This window comes from Nelusetta ayraudi, unplaced genomic scaffold (genome assembly GCF_046127955.1).
Source record: "Nelusetta ayraudi isolate G7.1 ecotype Tasmania unplaced genomic scaffold, CSIRO-AGI_Nayr_v1 ptg000090l, whole genome shotgun sequence".
Classification (NCBI taxonomy): Eukaryota; Metazoa; Chordata; class Actinopteri; order Tetraodontiformes; family Monacanthidae; genus Nelusetta; species Nelusetta ayraudi.
Window position 1 is genome coordinate 3894231 of NW_027466140.1, and position 20601 is coordinate 3914831.

Here is a 20601-nt window from a genome sequence, read left to right on the forward strand (position 1 = left end):
GATAAGAAAGTTTCGTTTTATGAAAGAGAAAAAGTAAAAACAAAAAGAAAATGCCAAAAAGTTTATTAAACTTTGAGAGAAACAGAGTTCCTGGTCACACATTAAAGTCAGACTACTTTTAAGGACGTCGGCCTGGTGATGGAAAAAAAAATGACCACGATAATCCCGGCTTGCTCTCAGACACAGAACCTTGTGAAATCTGTCTAAATAAGCATGTTTTCATGTACTCAAGCCCGCAAACTAAGGCCAACCCTCTTCATTAGGAAGATATAGTGTTTTTAGATTGTTTTGATGTGGTCAGGGAGCAGACGGACCACTGGCTAAGCATTGGAAAGAGCAGACAGACAGACAGTCCAAGCGGTTTAGCCTTGTTTAAAATTATTAATCCACTTGTAATTCCAGCTGGCCCCCCTGGCAGTATAGGAGCCTATCAAAAAAATCAGCGCCTCCATTGTGAGGTCTGGCAGAAGGGGACTGGGCGTATTTTTGCTGCTCCAATCAGTTTCTAGAGGTTGGGCGATTAAAAAAAGAATCCCAAAGCCCCCCCGCCCTTCCTCGCACAGCAGGGGAATAACGGAATCATTAATTCCCCATTAATTTCGGGGGGGCGGGGGGGGAGAAAAAAATGTCGACTCCATGAAGTGCTTTGGACAAAATAAAAAAGAGCGAGGAGTGACGAACGGGAGCGACAAGTGCTTTTGGATGTCCAAAAAGTGTTTAAACAGGAAGATCTGCACCTAAGCATGGCAGAAAACACAGTCATGTGATGTCTGATGTAAAAAAAAAAAAAAAAAAAAGGATTTAAAGTCAGTCAGTGTCTCTTATGAATGAAAGGAAACAGGAACAACTAATTATGTTCTAATATTTAATAAAAAAAAACATATTTTTTATTTTGCACCATTGCTAAAGCATAAGGTTTTAGTTTATTTACATTACAAGGCTGACAGCTCTGTGTTTGGGATTATATATAAAGTGCACCAACAGTCCAAAAGGTTATGGGGTCTCAACTTAATCATTCCACTTGGTCCAAAAGAACAGCTTACATGCAAAAACACAGCCAAGAGCTCACCCTAAATGTAACAGTATGGTCTGAGGGCATAAAATCACTCCTTTTAAGAAACCTGCCTCTGAGTGAATCACACAAAGATGCACATTTGTCTTATTTGACGATGGATGTTTTGAAGCACCGTGGGAACCTGCTGAACAGCAAGTCAACCCTGCTGTGAGTCACCTGCCCATTTTCTGACTGTTCACCACTTGGTGAGTGGGTTAAGGACGTAAACATGCCACATATTAACACCACCTTTGAAAAAAATGAGACTAAGTTAAGATTTAGCTAACATCAAGTGTTAAGTTCTGTGGAAGTTCCCTTTATGGCTCCTGCAGTTCACACGTTTCACCCCACACACACAGTCTGGTGGCAGCCAGTGTGTGTGTTCGCACGCACGCGCGCATGCAGTGGTCGTCAAATCTGTGAGGGGGCAAAGAAGAAGGTTCTGCTCCGTCTCTCCCAGTGTAAACACGGCACTGCTGGCCGAGCAGCCCTGGATGGGTTTTGATTCGTGGCCGGGACCAAAGCGTGGGCCCCTATCATCACCCTTACATGAATAAACACACATACACACACAGGCCCGCACGCGCACATGCGTACGCACACTGACACACACACAATGCGACACTCTCGGGGCCATTACGGCCGTCTGCGCTCAGAGTGACAGCCTTTCATATCCATCTTAAAGCCAAGTGGTTATCATGCATGCACCCGCCCATTAGGAAATGTCAGGAGCGCGTGCGTGCTCGTGCACGCACGCACACACGTAAAAACACACAAAACAATGCACGTGCACCAATAATGGACACGCACGCACACACATTTATCTCAGGAAATGAGGTCCAATCAGACATAATCAATGGCAGATAAGTAAAAAAAAAAAAAAAAAGCATTTCAAAAAAAAGAGGAAAGAATTCAATGCTTTTAATTTTTCCAAATTGATTTTTCCACTAATTTCTCTCGCTCTCCCTCTCTCTCTCTCTCTCTCTCCTGACTTTTGAGAGCTCTGAGATTGACAGAACAAAAGAGATTGTTGTGGAGATACTAATTATTTAATGAATTCTTTATTTATTTATTTTTTTTAAAAGTTCCCCGGGTGGCGACGTGCCCGCGCAGTTACAGTAGATGGAAAATTACAAGCTGGAAGACAGTGAGTGACACATGAACAGGGGAGGGGTGGGGGCGGTGGGCGGTGGGGTCGAGGGGGGGATGAGGCGGGGGGCAAAGGGGAGGAGGGAGGCGAGGGGAGGGGGTTGTGCCATCCAAACATGCCCATGCCCTTAAAAGCCATGGCAACAACCACCCCCCCACCACCACCACCACCACCCCCTGATCCTGCCAGACCCCCCCCCCCCCCCCCCCCCACACACACACACACACACACACACACACACACACACACACACACACCTCCCACTCCCCCCACCCCCATTTGCCACATTCCATTTCAACAAAACTGCCTTATTAATCATGTGCACTCCCTTTCAATACAACACCGGCGGGGATGTATTTCTGAGGGTGGTGGTGGGGGGTGTCGGTGCCTCTGAACGCACAAAGTTGGAAATTTTTTAAGAAAACATGGCCCCCTCCCCCCAAATCAAAATGACAACAAATGACGAGCAATTTTAGCAGTGGGGGTAGGGGGGCGCCAAACCTCTAAAATATCAAAATATTGCGTCCACTTTCCTCCCCCTCCCACCCAAAACCCCTCCACCCCCCGCCTCCCCCCAAAAAAGCCAATAAGTAGGGCATGTGCAGAGTGGAACACCAAAGACCGGGTCATTATTGATTTGACAAGTGAGTGAATAATTCATCTCTAGTGGCAGGCATCAGCTGGGACGGGCGTTTACGGCCACGACTACCACTGACTAATACTATTACTACTGTATCCCGACGATGACCTTTCCTCCGCTCCTCTACCTTTGTGTCCCCGCCACCGCCCCCAACTCCCCCAATCCTCCCCGGTAACACCTCAACCCGGGCCGCGCCCGTTCCGACCCGTCCCCTTCGCTCATGGGAAAACTCCCGCTTCCACGCCGCCCTCCGCTAATCACTCCAAATGTTCCTCTCAATCCCAAGATTTCGTACGACTTCCTCGGCCAAGTGCTGCTTAATTTACGATCATTTCCAGCTTCCCTGCAGCTCTTGGCCAGCAGGACACAAGGACAGCTTTATGCATGGGTGTAATTCACACACTCATTGGCACCGGCCCCAGCAACTGCCTGCTGTACAGAAAATACTCATTTGCACACTACCTCAGCAGTTGAAGATATCATGGGGGGGGTGGGGGGTGGCGGGAGGTGGGAGGGGGGGCAAAAAAAACTTTTGATTGGCTGAGTCATGACCAAAACTGTTGCCTTGCAAACACAGATGTGAGCGCTCAGCTGTTAGTACAACTCAGACGTGGGCCGAACTCAACTGCTTTGTGCACTATGTCTATGTGTGTGTGTGTGTGTGTGTGTGTGTGTGTGTGTGTGTGTGCCAGCGAGTCAGTGAGTGACTGCTAGTTGGTCTGCGGTTACAACGCGCGCAAATCTTCTGTAAGTCAATCTTGTTAGCGCTAACAAAAACACGAGGGAGACGAAAAACAGCCCTTGTAGTGGTAACCTCACCTCGAGAGGTCGGCGGCTGATTCCGGGATTTAACTGGCTAATGCCCGGTGACTGTCTGAGACTAACAAATGGCCCACTCATGACTTCCAGCTCTGCTTAATGGTTTCTGTAAGGACCTCACACTTTATTACTGAAAACTGCTTTTTTTTTTAAAGGTGACTGATTACAGTCATTCTGAGGTCTTTGTTTCGTACACATATACACACATACATATACACACATATGTATATATATATATATATATATATATATATATATAAATATATATATATGTATATATATATACATATATACGTGTGTGTGTGTATACATATATACATATATACACATACATGTATACACATATATATACACACACACACACATATATATATACTGTATATATATATATAACTGTATATATATATATATATATACACTGTACATATATACACATACGTACACATATGTATATATATATATATATATATACACACAGACACATACACACACACACACATATATATACACACATATATACATATACACACACAAATACATATATTCATTTTTAGCCCTGTGTTTGCAGCGACGAGAAATCAATCCCCCTTTTGGCTTCCTACTAAAGACTGATGCTTTTTTGCACATGTTTGTGAGGGGACAAGAACAAAACCTATGACCTTCGCTATGGGGGTGTCATCACTAGCCTGGAAGAGTCATCGGTGCCTTTTGTGACATCACAATGGGCTGATTTCCACAAGCAATGCAAGGAGGCGCAAGCAATTCGCCAGGGATTTACTGGGATGAATTTCACAGACAGGCCGATTATTCCAGTAAAACCCGAGACACAAAGTGGTGGCCTACAATGACAATCTTTCAAAAATTAATGTGTAAACAATGATGATAAGAAAAAAAAACTGCAGGTTTTTTCCTCCAATAAAGGAGCAGCCAGAGCTCTCGGGGTGTGTGGCGTTGAGTGCAGGGAGGCAGAGTTAGTTTCAATCTGTACTCGGACTACCTGCTGAGAGACCAGATCCCCAGCCAGTGTGAAGTCGAGCAGACTGCTTCTCTGACTCACGCTGCCTGCCACCACCTCCACGCTGCATCATGATTTATTCCACCGCGGCCACGCGGCCCAGACGCCGAGGCTGCCAGATTAAGATGCGTTCAGCCAGAGGCCCGACACTGATCGACCGCCTGGCTGGACGGGAGCCTCACCGGCTCCTGCCGCAAAAACACGGCTCGTCGTGCACGTTCGCAGCTGCGCATTGGCAGTATCTGCACACACAGCGGTCGGATACAGCGACAGATAGAGTGTCGGCGCGGGCCCTGACGAGGAAGAGTTATGCGCCCGAGCTGTCGGTGACCTTTGACATTCGTCCATACGATACCGCTCAGCGAGGAGGCGACCGTGGAGCGCCTCAGTTGCTGCCCTGCCTCTGAGAGGCCGCATACCAGCCTCCAACTGCTCCAACTGCACCCTGCAAGCGCCAGCGCCTAAACAGCGCAGTCCTCCAATTTCCTCTGGCCATAAAGAAAGCCCAGTGGAGAGAAGCTGTGGGGCTCGAAAATCTCTTTTTTCTTTCTTTCTCTGCCTTTTTTTTTTTAATTTCTCGCTCAAATCCTCCCACACACAGACACACACACACAGACACACACACACACACACACACACACACACACACACACACACACACACACACACACACAGTCGAACAAGGCCCAGAGGGAACTCTGAGTTTCCATTCATGCTTCTCATTATCAGGGCATGTTGTTATTTTATGGGGCCATGTAAACCGCTGAATTACTGCACTTTAAAATGCATCCCGACACTGTTACGTGACCGCGCTGACAGACGGGCCTTTCATTGGCCGAGCGAGGGTCCGGGACGGTGGACGACAAAAGAGCATGACTCGTTAATTATTTTTAACGGCCGGATAAAAATGGTTATGAAGTTGAGGCAGGATACAGTCGGGTGGAGCGGGGTGGGGAGGACATCATAAAGTCGCCGGCTATCGTTTAGTTTTGGAGAGAGGCGTTCAAAACCATCAACATTGTTTCTTTATTTATTTTGTCTTTCGCTGATGTTGTGATTTTTTGGGGGGGGGTTATTGCGACTGAATAAAGGATCCCTGCGTTAACATTATTTTTAAAAACAATTGTATTCACAAATGGATCAATATTAAATAAGGACTGCACCTTATAGCGCCGATGTAATTAATTCTGTTATGTATCATGTTATATTAATTGCAGCACCCAGAGAAATTATTTATTCATTGTCTTTTCTCAATTGAAAAGGCAAGCACTTTAAATTTGTTCCCCTTGTTTAATAAGTCTGTGCACGTGAGTGTCTGTGTGTGTGTGTGTGTGTGTGTGTGTGCATGCTCAGACACAGCAGTATTCTTTGGTGCAATTCATCATCGCAAGTGAAAAATTATTGATTCCGGTCATTAGAAACTCATTAAAAATGCATTTTTTTATTACCACGCTCACTTCATCACAGCTGCTGGTCGCTACGTCAGACTGAGAAGTGCTCAGGATTTGTGCTTGCTTATCCTCGCAGTTTAATTCTTATCACAAATCTCTAAATATAAATATCAATTCCACACCATCAGTTTTCTAGGGCGTTCTGATAAAAGTCTGGTAAGAGAAAAAAAAATCTCTTTGGTATTTTGAGTTTAGATCCGCTGGAGTTCCCGTTTCTTTCCGCAGTCCAGATAAGGTAACGCCCGTGCGTGGCCGTGTTCTCTGAAGTCGCCTCAATTCTGACCGGCGTTATCTTCAAAGCCCACTTCCGAATGTGTCCCATCTCGTCGACGCGGCCCCGAGGGCTGCGGCGCCGAGGCAGGAGCAAGCTGTTGGTCGGCGGAGCAGTGACAATAAAAGGTGGCAGATCAGTCAAAACAAGCCCCGTTCTTGCAGGCTGGGCCAAAGTGCCATTGAAGAGGTTCTTTTGAGGCGCTCCTAATGTGGTAAAGTGATCTCCCGCACAATTGGGACACTCCAAGAGGCCATCCCTCACAACCAGAGCACAAGCAAAACTCCCTCCCCTCTCCCTCGGCCTTGTCACTTTCCATCTAACCCTCCTGGCCCGGATCCCGTGAGCTGATATCCACCAGCACCGGGGGGACTCGCACGTCTTTGGTGAAGACGTTCGAACGAAAACGTGTACAAATCCAACATGCGGTCTTCTTTTTTTTCAACCCGTCCCCAATCAAACATCCCCTGTTTTTGTCGAGTCACAAGTGCTTTGATGATATTTCCAGACAAATTCTGGCTCTGGTCCGCACTCTCTCTCTTAATCGTTGTTTACCCCGTGTTGCTCATTGTGCGCGGTGTGAATGTGGCCTAGGTTGCAGGCGAAGGGGGAAAAAAAAAAAAGAAAAGGAAAGAAAAGAAAAGCCAGACAGTGCTCGGAACACGACAGCAGAGCCCAGTTGGCCTGCTGACAATTTGGCTGACAATACTAGCAGACTTAGCACTCACTTTTTGCAAGGGCTGCCCGAAATTGCTTCCCTCTCCTTGGTCTCTGTGGCGCTCGCGAAAGAAGAAGAAAAGTGGCAAATTGAAACTGAACTTTATTGGGAGCCTGCGAGCAAGACATTGCTCCATAATGCGCGCCGCTCACCCTGATCCAAATAAATAACCGGCATCAAAGGAAGGGCGAAACACAGATCCGACCATTCTGGCTGACTCGGAGCGGAATGGAACTTTGAGCTGGCCTTGAATGAGAGGGGGAGATTTCTTTTCTTCTGCGGGCCCTATTCTAACTCTTCCTCCTTTCTCTCCGCACTCCTCCGTCTTCTTGTCTGTTGAAACATGTGGTCAGCTGTTATGCTTCCATGTGGTCAGATGATCAAAGCCGGGGAGCAGCGGTAATTGTCCCCCGCTGAAGCCCTGCCCCGGCTGGGATCAGGATCCCAGCAGGTGGGGGGGACAACCATGAGAACGGAGGGAGAGGGTGGAGGAACGCAAGAGGCCCTGCCTGGCAGAAATAAAGACTTCCTAAGGGCTGCTCTCTGACAACAGAGCCCCAAAGGGAGAGTGAAAAATGAAGCCTCCACACATTTCGGAGGGGTTTTTTCAACTCGGGGTGGAGAAGGGGGCCGCCATCGGGGTGAACATTAGGCAGAGAGGGCAAGGTGGAAAGCATAAGAGAATAGGATTATAATATTTGCTCAGAGCAAAGGCGAACAATTGTGCGCCCATTTCACAGTCGCCCTTTAGAAGCGAGCGCTGTGTCGAATGCGGGAGGTTTTTCTTTTGATGCTTCATGAAATATGGATGCTGTTTATTTCACCTGCTAACACCGACTTCTCTGGTCAGACACCTTCCACCGGCAATAAATTTAAAGAGAATTTTCTTCTCTTTTTTTTTTATAGAACCAAACTTGGCAGGCTAACTTGTAAGAACACACGAACACGAGGCCAACTAACACGGCCGTAAACGCAAGCGGGGGCGGGGGGAGGGTGACGGGAATTTTTTTTTTTTTTTAAATCGGCCTTTCCTCTCTCGCTGAGCAGGGCGAGCGGTGGTGGTGGTGGAGGGTGTTAAAGCCAAAGAACACACCATTACCATACACAAACACAAATACACGCACACGCCGAGGTGGGGAGAGACCGCTGCATAGCTGGGCCGCTCGCTGTTTACCTGCGAGCCCGGTGGGAGCCGCAAAGCCTCACGACTCGGCCTGCTTTGCATGTACACGGGGAGCTCGCACAACACTTCTCACTGCTGTCCATCATTTTGATTGCCCAGCATGACTCCGCCGCCCTAAACCCTCCCAACACCCCCCCACCTCAACCCCCGGCCAGATGGCTTTTTTTTTTTTTTTTTGAACTGTCTGTGGGCTCTCTTGCACCTCTGCTCGACCGCCACACTAAATAAATCCCCGGGCCGGGCCGGGCGGCCGGCCGGCTGGGCGGAGAGTCTGGGGGGGGGGGAGCTCAGCGCGGACAAATGGTTTCGGAGGTAGCAGAGCAAATAAAACGGATTAAGAGGAGTCTTTTCATAGATACTTCCAAACTATTATTGGCGCCGAGCTTCAAAAACCATTTTTCACTGCCCCCCCCGCTTACGCCCCCCCCAACAAGCCCTCGTTGATAGGAGGGATAATACCCCACCAAAGGAAATATTTCAGAGCGAACTTGTCTTTGGGGATCTCCGAGCTAATGGCCGCGCATGTGCTGCATCACAATGTAGAAAATAAAATGCTATCTAAGCTAATTCAGACGTGAAGCTATAGAGCGCAGCTGCCTCTATGTATTATGGATCCGGGAATATTGTATTGATCTAAGAGTCTGCTTCGAAGAAAGGCAGCCCTGCTAATACTGCACGCCGAGACGCTGCAGAATCCAGCCCGTGAGAATCACGATGCACAGCGGCCATAAACCGGCAGCTTTACAACATCATTAGCGCCCGTCTGCCATGCGTTTTGACGCGCACAACCAAGTGTTTTGTCCCTTTGAGTGGGAAAAGAGAGAAAAAAAAAATCCATCGGCGGCGACGGGACTAAATGCACACAACTGCAGCGCAGCATTACTGACGCACATCCATACATTAAAGGGCTGTTATTTTCATAACAGCACCTTACCTGACTTATATTGAATGCTTTTAAATTTCATCCTGGGGTTTAAACTGCCTCTCTCCTCACTTTACTTTGAAGTGCACGTCGCGCCATTTAAAAAAAAAAAGAGAGAAAAAAAAGAAAGGAAACCCAGAGAGGAACAGAGCCGCAGCCAGAACGCAGTGAATCAATAAAGGCTGATATGAAGGAAATTCAAATGTCACCTCTTGGCTCCATCCAGCCAAAGGTTAGATTCTTGACTCCCCGCTGTCTCCCATCATTAGGTTGCCTAGCGACGGGCCACAAGCTATAATTAGCTTAGCAAAAATTAAGATTTCCATTTTGTTAACACAAAAACACTTATCTGAAAAGTGTCACATGTTCACTGAAAGACATTCCGAGTGCGTGCATTAAAATATGAGTCTCTTTTCCCTCTCTCTCTCTCTCCCCCTCTCCCTCGCTTTCTCTTTTGAAGACTTGGCATGCTACAACTGTCACGGCTGAGTGAGATGTACGAGTGCAGCTGTTGCAGCATACTTAATGAAAAATCAGAAGATGGGGCATAATATCAGCCTGCGAGCATCTGTCAACTGTTACCCTCATATGTTCTCAGAATGCTAATTTCTAAACTCCATCCGTTTCTTCAAATTCCTTGTAAAAAAAAAAATCTACTTTTTTTTCATCTCTTTTTTTTTAACGCGCTAGCCCTCACTTTAACTGCCACGGGCCTTAATCCTTCATTTGTGCACCTTAAAACACTGATTCCAGCTGGCCGTCTCAGGCCAGCGCACGAGAAGAAGAAGAAGAAAAAGGAGAAGAAGGAGGAGAAGGAGAAGGAGAAGATGGAGGAAGACGAAACAAAGTAGAAGTGTTAACGGTGTTGAACCCTTCTTCCCCGACTGGCGATCCAGCCTTCATCCGTCACTTATCCTCCCATCAGCACGCCGTTAACGGCTCGCAGGAGCTGCCGCCCATCGCCGGGTCGGGGGCTCGTATAGTCGAGCCTCACAGCTGAGGGGAACGACACCGACTCCTGCTGACGTGTTACCAGGCAGCGACAGCGGGGTCACCGGGATCACTCAATTAGCAGGGGTGACAAAAGACCCAGCAGGATCCGGCCCAGCAGTCTCCCCCTCCCCCCTCCGCCTCGCCCAACACCCCCCAACCCCCACCCCACGCCCCTCAACATCAGCCGCCGCCACAAGCAGCGGCCGTCAACACCCACCGACTGGCATGTCAGAGCCATAAAAGCCACAGAGCGCCGATGATATTTATGTGCGTCTGCGTTCGCGCAAAGAGGAAAGCTAATAACCACGACTTAAGAATTCTTTTCAAAATAAGAGCCGCAGTTGTAAAGCGAAATGGTATTACGCTTAAAAGCGTTCAAAGCAGTGGCATTTGTCAAATTATTTTGTATGTTATTTTTAGACTGGATACAGCAACACATTCGTTGTTCATGTTCCAAACTGCACAGCATCAAGGGCATCATTGATGGGCCAAGAGACACAGTCATGCCCTGAAAGGCCCATCAATCTGGGGTTTGGGTGAACCGTGCAGCAGCCAAGATTCAGACCTCATCCAAAAATATCTGATTTTTACCGTATTAGTGTCACAGTTCTAAAAATGTGTTACGCTGAAATGATTTGATGGGTTGGGTGTCACTTTTTTCACCATTGCACACATTCTATTTTATTTTATCAGCAGAAAATTCTGCTGATTTTGTCAACCTGATTTTTTTTTTTAAATAAAAATATAATATGGTAACTTGATGTTTATAACTTTATACTTGAAGTGACTTGAGGAATTTGTCATGTGCGTAATGTTCAGTATCCTTCAGTGTTCAGTCGGACACTTTTAAAGACGATGAACGATCACTGAACAGTCTCTTACACTGTAAATGATTCATGTTTATAATCAATATAAAGTGTAACAGCAGGCCTTCACCTTTTGTTTCTACTCTAGAGAGACTTGTTTGCTCCCTATAGTCCAAATTAATTTTTAAGCAAACCCTAAACAAGATGAAGGTGGAGGCAGCAGCTCTTTCAGATTTACGCTTGTCACAAACGATGAAGAAAATAGCATTAAAAAAAAAAAAAAAAAAAAAAAACCTGTGGGAGGCTTCACAAATTATATAATTGGCAGAGGTTTAATGAAACGCCAGTCGTGGTTCCAACACAAATCCTGGAACACGCACATGAATCAATGGACCGCGACGTTACATATCGCAGATGTGCTCGCGCTCACGCGCAGGTATCTGCCTGCGTGCGCGTACGTGCGCGCGTCTTTGTGTCCGTCCCGTCGTTTGTCTACTGTTTTTTCCTCCCTCATCCTCTGTCTGTCAGTCTGTCAGGCCATCTGTGTGTATTTCCCCTTCATGGCAACCTGCCTGGCTGCCTGCACCTCCCCTCCTCCACCCCCCCTCCCAAAAAAAACATACTATATGCAGCAAAAGGACTCCTGTCTACATATTCCAACCCAACAAATTGTGTGGGAGTGTGTGTGGTATGTGTGTGTGTGTGTGTGTGTGTCTTGCACTCTCCCCATTGAGAAGGATGCGTTTGGAGTCGAGGCAAGTTGAAACGACAGTGTCAGCGAGAATGGCAGCATTGTTAATTAAAACATTCCCCTTGATGAGTGCACAACTGAGCTACAATATGTAGGGCAGTAGTAACATAAAATAGATGCCTTTGATATAGGCGGATACAAACGCACACGTGCACGCGCAGCAGCGGAGGATGCTGTTGAAAAGGGGATGGAATAAAGAAAAACTCGGTGATTTCTCTCTCTCGAGTCCTTCAAAGCCTCAGCCGTGCAAGAATGAGAGAAAGTGTGCGTGTGTGTGATGGGGGTTGAGGGGAGGTTCCAATTGGGCGGCTTCATTCTTTTTTTCTTTCTTTTTTTTTTTTTTTTGACATTCAAGCATGTGTGCCTGTGGGTGTTCAAGGAAAGAAGGAAAGTCCAGCCGCCTCCAACTCAACAACAAAATTTGGGGGCTCTTTAAACATCCAAAGTCGGTTGTCTCGCACTGGGGTCTTTCCAAAGAGCAGATCCCATCCAAGTCAACTATACAGTCATTTCCTTAAGAATATTTTAAACTACTTGGATCAACCGCAACAGCAACATTATCCTTCAGCCTTGCCAGAATCGAGTCTCGTGGAGGTTTGCTCGGGAGAAAAACACTTTTTCCAGCTGTGTTTTTTTCCCAAACGTTTTGGTGAGAAGTTTAGCAGTTCAAACCAAGGTTCAATGTTCAAATCAAATGACAAACCAACTCAGAGAACACTATTCAAACTCATGAGCTGAACTTATGGCGGCCAGCATCGCGTGCCGTCTACGCCCACAGTTCCGACTGGCAGCGGGTTCACAGGATTATACTGTTAAAAAATTTGGGGGAAAATCTCCTTGTGTCTGTGATATCCCACATTTTTTTTTTTTTTTTTTTTAAAGTGGGTTAAGACTTGATTATCTTCTTACGCGCGGCCAGCTTTTGAGCCAAAGAGCATTTGACCTTGCAAATTTTGGGGAATAAGGCGAGACAAAAGCCCAGCAACAGCTGGCAGCCCCCCCCCCCCCGATTTAAACAAACGCCCACAGCTGTTCCACATTCAGCAGGTAAACACTCTCGGCCACCGAGCCAAGAATCACACCTCGGAGAGCAATAAACCCCTGCGTTTCGGCTCCTTGCATTTGCATGCGGCAATTTGAATACCAACTTTTGTGTTTGCCTCCGAGTTCTCCTCCCCAGAGCTCGCGCCGCCTCGCAGCGCCGGCAGTTAGCGCGAGTCGACACGCCGTTAATGGTTCCCTTTTGGCCCTCATTAATTGCTCAATGATTATCTTTACACTTTGCAAATACTCGCATGTCACCTTGCGGCGGACGGGAGCTGACAAGCAGCCAGAAAAGGCTGGTCTTGAGAAGTTGGAGCCGGGAAATGGAAGCCTGGAGAACAGCAAGTTCAAATACGGTCACTTGGAACGATTGCAACGTTGGTATGTTTGCATACCAGATGTCATGTCATTACAATTGCCTTAACTTCACCTTCAAGACAACGATGACCTGGGCGACTGGGAACCTTCACGGACAATTGGGAGAACATTGTGAAGAGCGAGTCTCTTTTGAAGATTGTTAAAGCTATAACCATCACTGTGCAAGCATCAAATTAAAGTAAATTGCAGTGCTTTACGCTTTAATATGATGTTTGGACAAAAACATGTCACCACTGTTCCCTGTGCACCCCATTAAACAAATAATACATTTGTGGGAGAAGTCAAATATAAAAAGAAAATACTCCTGGCGGACAGCCAACCTCCACAACCAAATGTGTGGCAGTGACGCGCCAACAGAAGGGGCGCAGAGTTCAAGCCGAGGTGCAACTTTTCTCCCTCGGAGAGGCGCCGCGACAGAAAGCCGCAGGTGTGGACGCGTGACGCCTCTGCCTGTTGACGCCACCCGTGTGTCACATTCAATTAGCCGTAATCCAATTGAGGGATATGGCTTCCTGTTAAGGGAGGCACAAAGGGTCAAAACAAACAGCTTAGGAGACTATTAAAACCTTAACGGCGCAGCACGCGAGGACAAAAGGCGGACCTTGAGCCGAGCGCCGGCCCCTCTCTCAGGTGCGACCTGACCTGCCGGGCGCTGCTCGCCGTTTGTGCTGGCCGAGCGCCGTCAGAACTCGGGAAGCCTTTTTTTTTCTCCCCTCTCCCCCCGCCTCGTTACAAAAACAACACCGGACAAAGACGAGAGAGAAGAAGGGAAATGAAAGGATGAAAGACCGTAAGAAGGCCCAGCCATCAGAGTGAAGACGTCACGCTCGTCTAATCCCGCGTATCTTGATCACATTCCTTGGAATTGGCTTTTCTGTTTTGTCAGGGGTTTTTTTTTTTTCCGTTGCCTTTTTTTGTTTTTCGTTCAAGTGAGATCAAAAAGTGCAGCCAACATGTGTTTCTAACTAGAACCCTCAACGCCGCGTTCCTTTTTTCTTCTTTTTTTTTTTTTTTAACAGGACAGTGATCTGGCTCCCTCTCATCAAAGCCCCTCGTTTTCTACAACCAACCCTTCAGCCAAAGGTGTCAGCTTGTAAAGGCTCCCTCCAAAGCTCATCCAGTCAGCCCCGAATCGCCGTCCAGGCCTCGCTGTCCCGCAGATAGGCGGGCAACGGCGTGCGCACGATTCGGAACAATTGGTCCGAGGGGGGGGGGGGAGGGGGGAACAACAGTTGGTTGATGCAGAAGGCACAGGGTTTTTTTTTACCGAATAAATAAAAGCTGAGTGGTCGAAAATGACGATGTCGACGACTCATTGGACTGGAACGCGGCTGAACACCATGGCAACCGACTCCTTAGTAAACAGTTTATGGAAGCCCAGTAGGAAACCCGGCACTTGGGTAAAGACAGCCGTGTGCTAATCAGCGCATACCGACACCTCCGACGCCCAAACCTCCAAGAACCTTCCAGGACCAGATGTGTCACCAGGGAAAACGCTGCTGCTCCTACTGCGGCTGCTGCTGTTCGATCAGATCCAAGGGGTCAATGTAGCCACCGTTAGCTTGAGCGTTAGCCTCATCGAATGAAGATTCTTCTGTAAAATGTTTAGTGAAAAAATTCAAAGACGAAAAAACAGTCTTGTCTGCATTTATTAAGGCAAAATGAAACTTTCAACATGACACTTGCAACATTAAGCACAAACGTGCCCTGTTTCTGCAGTTTCTTTATGCTGTTTTTTTTGCCCTCCGCCTTCCACGAACACTTGCAGATTCTACACTTTAACATGTGAAATTTCATCTGGTTCTCTTTTGCCACTTGCAGCATCTGCAACTCCACTAGAGGGTTTGTATAAGACATCTCTGGCACCTATGGAAACTGCCATCACTGCTTTTCTCTGCCGTTATATTGCCGACCAAAAAAAAAAGCAGCTTTGCAGCTTTGTTGCCAGGAAGGACGCGTCATTTGAAACCGCTGCCGATCCTCAACGTCACGCCGACTACTTTTGCGCAAAATCTTTCGCGCGGTTCCGCCCTAACAAAACCTCCCGCTGGGATCCGGACCTGCACTCTGGGACTTTGAACTCCCCTCGCCGTTCCACGAGCGTACAAGGTGGGTCGACTCTCTCGGGCCGGATTCAAAACAAGGAACATTTTTATCTGGAGACAAAGAGGTCGAGACAGTTTGTTCTCCTATTAATGGTCCGTGTTCCAAGAAGAAAAGGAACCCAGATGGGATAATAAATTCTGGTGCAAAAGTCAACATCAAGCAACTTCTCTTGTCTCCTCGGACAAATCACAGGGCGCAAATGAATAGGAAAATGTAAGAGATACTTAAAAAAAAAAAAAAAGAAAAAAAGAAAAGTGGAGTTGAAAGGGAGACCTGAGACAGCAGCAGTATCTTGACCTATCTGCCTACAGTGAGGAGCCGTGCCATTAAATGAGATGTTGGGACCCGCTTGCACTGTGATCAATAAGGCAGAAGCGTAGGGGGGAGTGAGAGAGAGAGAAAGAGAGAGAGAGAGAGAGAGAGAGAGAGAGAGAGAGAGTGCCGAGCAATCACACAGCAGCACTACAAACACAACTCATCTAATCATCTTCAAAGTTTTGCAGCTCCACATGAAAACCCCGAGAAGCGGCTCCCAATCAAAGAGTCGCGCCAAACGGGCAGATGCAACACACACACACACACACACACACACACACACACACACACACACACACACACACACACACACACACACACAGACACACACGACCTGCAACCTCGAGAACTTTTTTTTCCCCCTCCTTTTAAACTACGGTGTCACCTGAATCCATCACTCGGCCACGCGGCCAGTCAGCGATCCTCCTCCGGTGTGAGCCGGGAGGGTCAAACTCTGGTCCGAGGCCCCAGATCAAGGGCGCAAATCGTCTTTGAGCGCCTCCCCCCGGCGCTGTGTGTCGGCTGCCGGGGGGGGCGCTGTGGGTGCTGAGGTGGCCGCCGCGACGGTGGACCAGAAGAGAGGGGAGGGGTTCGGGGGTGGGGGAAGGGGGGTGGGAGGGTTGAGAGGGGGCTCGGTGGGGTGGAGGGAGGGTTGAGGAGGCGGGTGGAGGGGGGAGCTCGCTGCCAGTGCAGATGCCCGCAGACAGACCGCCTCGCCTGAGAGCTGCCGGAGCCTCAGACAGCTTCCCTCCATCACCCCCTCCAACTCCCTCCCTCCCGTTGCCATCTGTGAGGCGCGCGCGCACACACACACACACACACACACACACACACACACACACACACACACACACACACACACACACACACACACACACACACACACACACACACACACACACACACACAGATATGAGGATATACAGCACAGCGGCCAGTAACTAAGAGGCCCACTCAGCCGCGTTAGCAGCCCTTTCTTACCGCGACCGCCGCGGCGCTCAACTGCTGACGCGCTTTGAAAAGGGGCTAAAGAGACCGCGAGAGTGAGAGCAAGAGAGGGAGGGAGAGAGAGTTGCTGAGCCAGACGGCTGGGCTAAGCGAAGCTAAGCTAAGTTAAGCTAAGCTCCAGAAGAAGATTGAGATATCAGCCAGGTGAATTTTCCCTCTCGAGTCCCTTTTTTTGGACAGGTGGGCGGAGAGGAGCTGTCTGGGGGTTCGACTCAGCTGCCACGTTTTCAATGACAGTGTGTGTTGCCGTGTGGCATGCGACTGTTTTTTTTGTGCGCGAGTATGTAATTTGTCTGTCTCCATTCCTTCATATGTCTGCAAGGATGGTCAAGGTTTGTTTTCTGGTTTTTTACTTTTGAACGCAAGTGTGTTGCTCTGACGTGTTTGTGTGTTTCACGCAGGGCGAAGTTTCTTTGTGTTTTCTTTGCCCTGCACTCGTATCAATTACGGCGGATGGTGTTGACAAGCTTAATGACAGAGTGGGCCGCTCTAATAGGCCAGATCCTGCCACAGCGAAGGCGCACAGGCGACTCTTTTCAGCGCTCGTCCTTTCTCCTCTTTATCCTTTGAGATTCTATTATTGTCCTCGGCACTCTTGTCCTCTGTGTTCACTTCCCTTTTTTCCTTAATTTATTTTTTTTCCTCAACTCTCTAGTTTAAAGGTCACGGATGGACAAAAAAAAAAAAAAAACAGCAACAAAGGCTGCACCTTGCACTGATCTCAAAGTAAACATTTTCTTCACTTGACATCTCCATCGCTTTTTGGTGGAAACGCCGTCGGTTGGAACCGAGGGGAGCTGCTTTTTTTTGGGGGGGGGGGGATTTAATTGACTTTTCCCTTCAGCATCCTGTTCTGGAATGAGCCATGCGGACGTGCAGCCACGACGCGGCAGCAGCCAGACCAGATCTCCGCAGCGCCGGGCCGAGGCTGGCTGGAGGACAACGACAGTCTGGCTCATCTGCGTTTCTTTAAAAACCAACACGGTGGCACCGCGGTGCACCGCGCAACGGCTCAGCGGAGAAATGGAAGGAAACAGAGACAACTCGGTGCACATGGTATTCATCTGCATACTGATTCCTGGAGGACGCATTCCACACATGCACAGATCCTTTAAAGGGCCCAGTATGTAACACATAGTGGCTTCTCTTAACCAGGAAGCCCAGCGCAAACAATGTCAATTCATCTTTTCTCATGTGACGCTTCGCATCTTTGATCTCACGTCTTTCTTCTGCCAGCTGTGATTTGCCGCGCTGCGGTGCAACATTCGACATGAATGTTCATTATTTGAAAAAGAAGGCGCCGCAGTGAGTTCTTAAAAGGATAAAACAAACCTAAAGCCACCAGATCTTCTGAAATTACACATTATGAAACCAAAATGAACCTAAAAAGGTGCAGGCGAGAAAGGAAAATGTAAGCCTGCATTGTCAAGACAAAACTGTGAGGCAAAAAAAAACTTAATTTTGGAATTTTAACTACATCCATTAAGATGCAACCTCTCTGCAAACTTTTGGTTGTTGGTATTGTCATGGTCTGTCTTAAAGATCCCAAATTACACCTATTCCAGATCATTTTTACCATCCCACAGTACTTCAAGGCAAAATGAATCATAAAAAAACTGCAGCTCCCAATAAAATCACCAATTTAGCCCTCTGTTTACAGTCTGCAGTAAAAAATATATGATTTCATTTTTCTCCAAAAACAGATTCTTTGTTGGACCTTCCACACGCTTAGAGAGGATAAAGACAAGGCAGCCGCGAGGAAGGCGCAGGGAGCAGAACCAACACCCTGCTGGTGGTGCTGTTGTTTATGACTGGAATCAGTGCCCATTTTGATGTCACAAAGGGGTTCAATTCCAGAACTGGCTCTTTTGGTGCCCATTTTCTGAACAGCAGGGCAAGCTAAATAAATAATGCTTGGATTTTTCTAGTTGTTTTTTTAAGTTCTGACAGGGTACAGATAGTTTGTTGCAGGAAAACATCAACAAAGGACATTTTGGGCCAATTCCAATTCCTCCCTTAACTCCTCAATCTCAACCCTCGCCCTTAACCCTCAATCTTTGGCCCTCAATCTTGGCCCTCAAAAATAAGTGTAAGGGCTTAGAAATGGAACACCCCTTAAGTGCAGTTACGTCTTCAGACGTGCGGGGGGCGGCCTTACGCCAAAGCTACGTCCAGTCTGTCAAGAAGACGACAACGACGAAGAAGAAGGAGAAAAAGTGAAAGATGGCGAAAAAGGAAGAAGTCCTCCGTCGCTACACAACGAGGTACACAAGTAACGTGAAGCCGGGACCGCCGGTCCGGTTGACAAACCTCGTAAAGTAAAAAAAAAAAAACGTTACGCAACAACGTTGTCAATAATCCATAAAAAAGTCTTAAACTAAGACAATAAAATGGTTTCGTAATATTTATATCTTTATTAACTAAGAAAATACTTCAATTTGTAGCTCACTTTTACATCGCTATCTTTTTCGAAGATGTCTTGGCGAAAATACGCAATGCCTTCTGGGTAGCTCTTACTGCCAAGGGTGGTGCCGGAGAATCTCAATATTGAGGGCGATACAGCCCTTAAACTCCTCCCTCAACTTGACGTTCTTAGAAGTGGGACAGCACTTGCAGGTCAAGGGAGGAATTGGAATTCACCCTTTGTCTAATACTGGACCTTCAGGCATAGATTCTTCAGTGACTGCCAAGGTTAAAGAAAGAAAAAGACAAATAGGTGCTGCACTTTGCTCAAAACATGAAACTATGAATGAGTCTTTATGCAGGAAAAAAATGTGACTCAAATCTTTTCAGATTCACAACCTTCTGTGATTCAGTCTTTTTCCCTCCGTAAAAGCTCATAAACACTGAGGCAAATGATTTTCCTAACTGTGCGCCGCTATCACTCTCAATCTCCTGTCTTGATTGGCTTGAAAACACACCCGGCGTCCACCCCAATCTTGTAGCGGTGGGTTGCTCCCCGCATCGATCTGCGGAGCCAAATCTGCCTTTAATAATTAACGAGGAGTCTGGGAGAGGCAAAATGCATTTCATGATTATCTGGCTGAACGCAGACAGTGCAGATTTGTTCATCGGGGATAAAAATTGCCTCTTGCACAGATGAACTGCACAGATACACACAACACACACACACACACCACAACACGTGCACGTACACGCACACACACGCACAGCTGCAATGTTTCCAGTCTGTAATGCATCCAATATGGGTTGCACTGCACTCCAGGAGGAGGATACGGAAGACACACACACACACACACACACACACACACACACACACACACACACACACACACACACACACACACACACACACACACACACACAAGCTCCTATTCTGTGGGTTGTATTTTTCTTATATACATACATACATACATACATACATACATACATACAAATATATATACATATAGTTTTCACAACGCACTGGTTCTCCTTGTATCTTTCTCTCTTGTTCTTAACCTTTCGGCCATTTGTTTCCTAGCTTACATAATTATTTACTTGCTATTCATTTTAACATGCTGTATCCTTGCTTATGTAATCCTAGAAGCACTCTGAGGTGCCTTTGAGTGTGAAATTTTGCTGCCGGAAATAAATTTGTGTTGGCGCACATCTATCCGCCCGGTCTGTCTGGCCGCCTTTGGCCAGCGGGCCAATCAGCTGGCCCAGTCGCAGCAACCCACCACCCCTCACTCTCCCTCCCCAAACCCCCCCACAGAAAGGCACAAATATCTACAGTAAGCACACAGGGACACACGCATCCATCCAGCTGTGAATTCTGAACATAATCCAAGTTGGCCGCCTCATGCACAGTGCAAGGTTGCATCTGTCTGTGTGCAGAGTGGATGTGTGTGTGTGTGTGTGTGTGTAAGTGTTTATCTTCCGTTACTCAAAAAAAAGGAGGGTGGTGGGAGAGGAGGGAGCATGGGGGACGGGGGGGCTGGATCAGATCGGTGCCCATTGTTGTTCAGAACAGA

The 20601-nt window shown here is 47.4% G+C and overlaps 1 protein-coding gene across 2 annotated transcripts in view; it reads right to left on the reverse strand.

Moving 5' to 3' along the window:
* zic6 (zic family member 6) overlaps positions 1-20601 on the reverse strand; it is a 62660-nt gene that overhangs the window by 26952 nt on the left and 15107 nt on the right. The gene's annotated exons all lie outside the window — the stretch shown is intronic.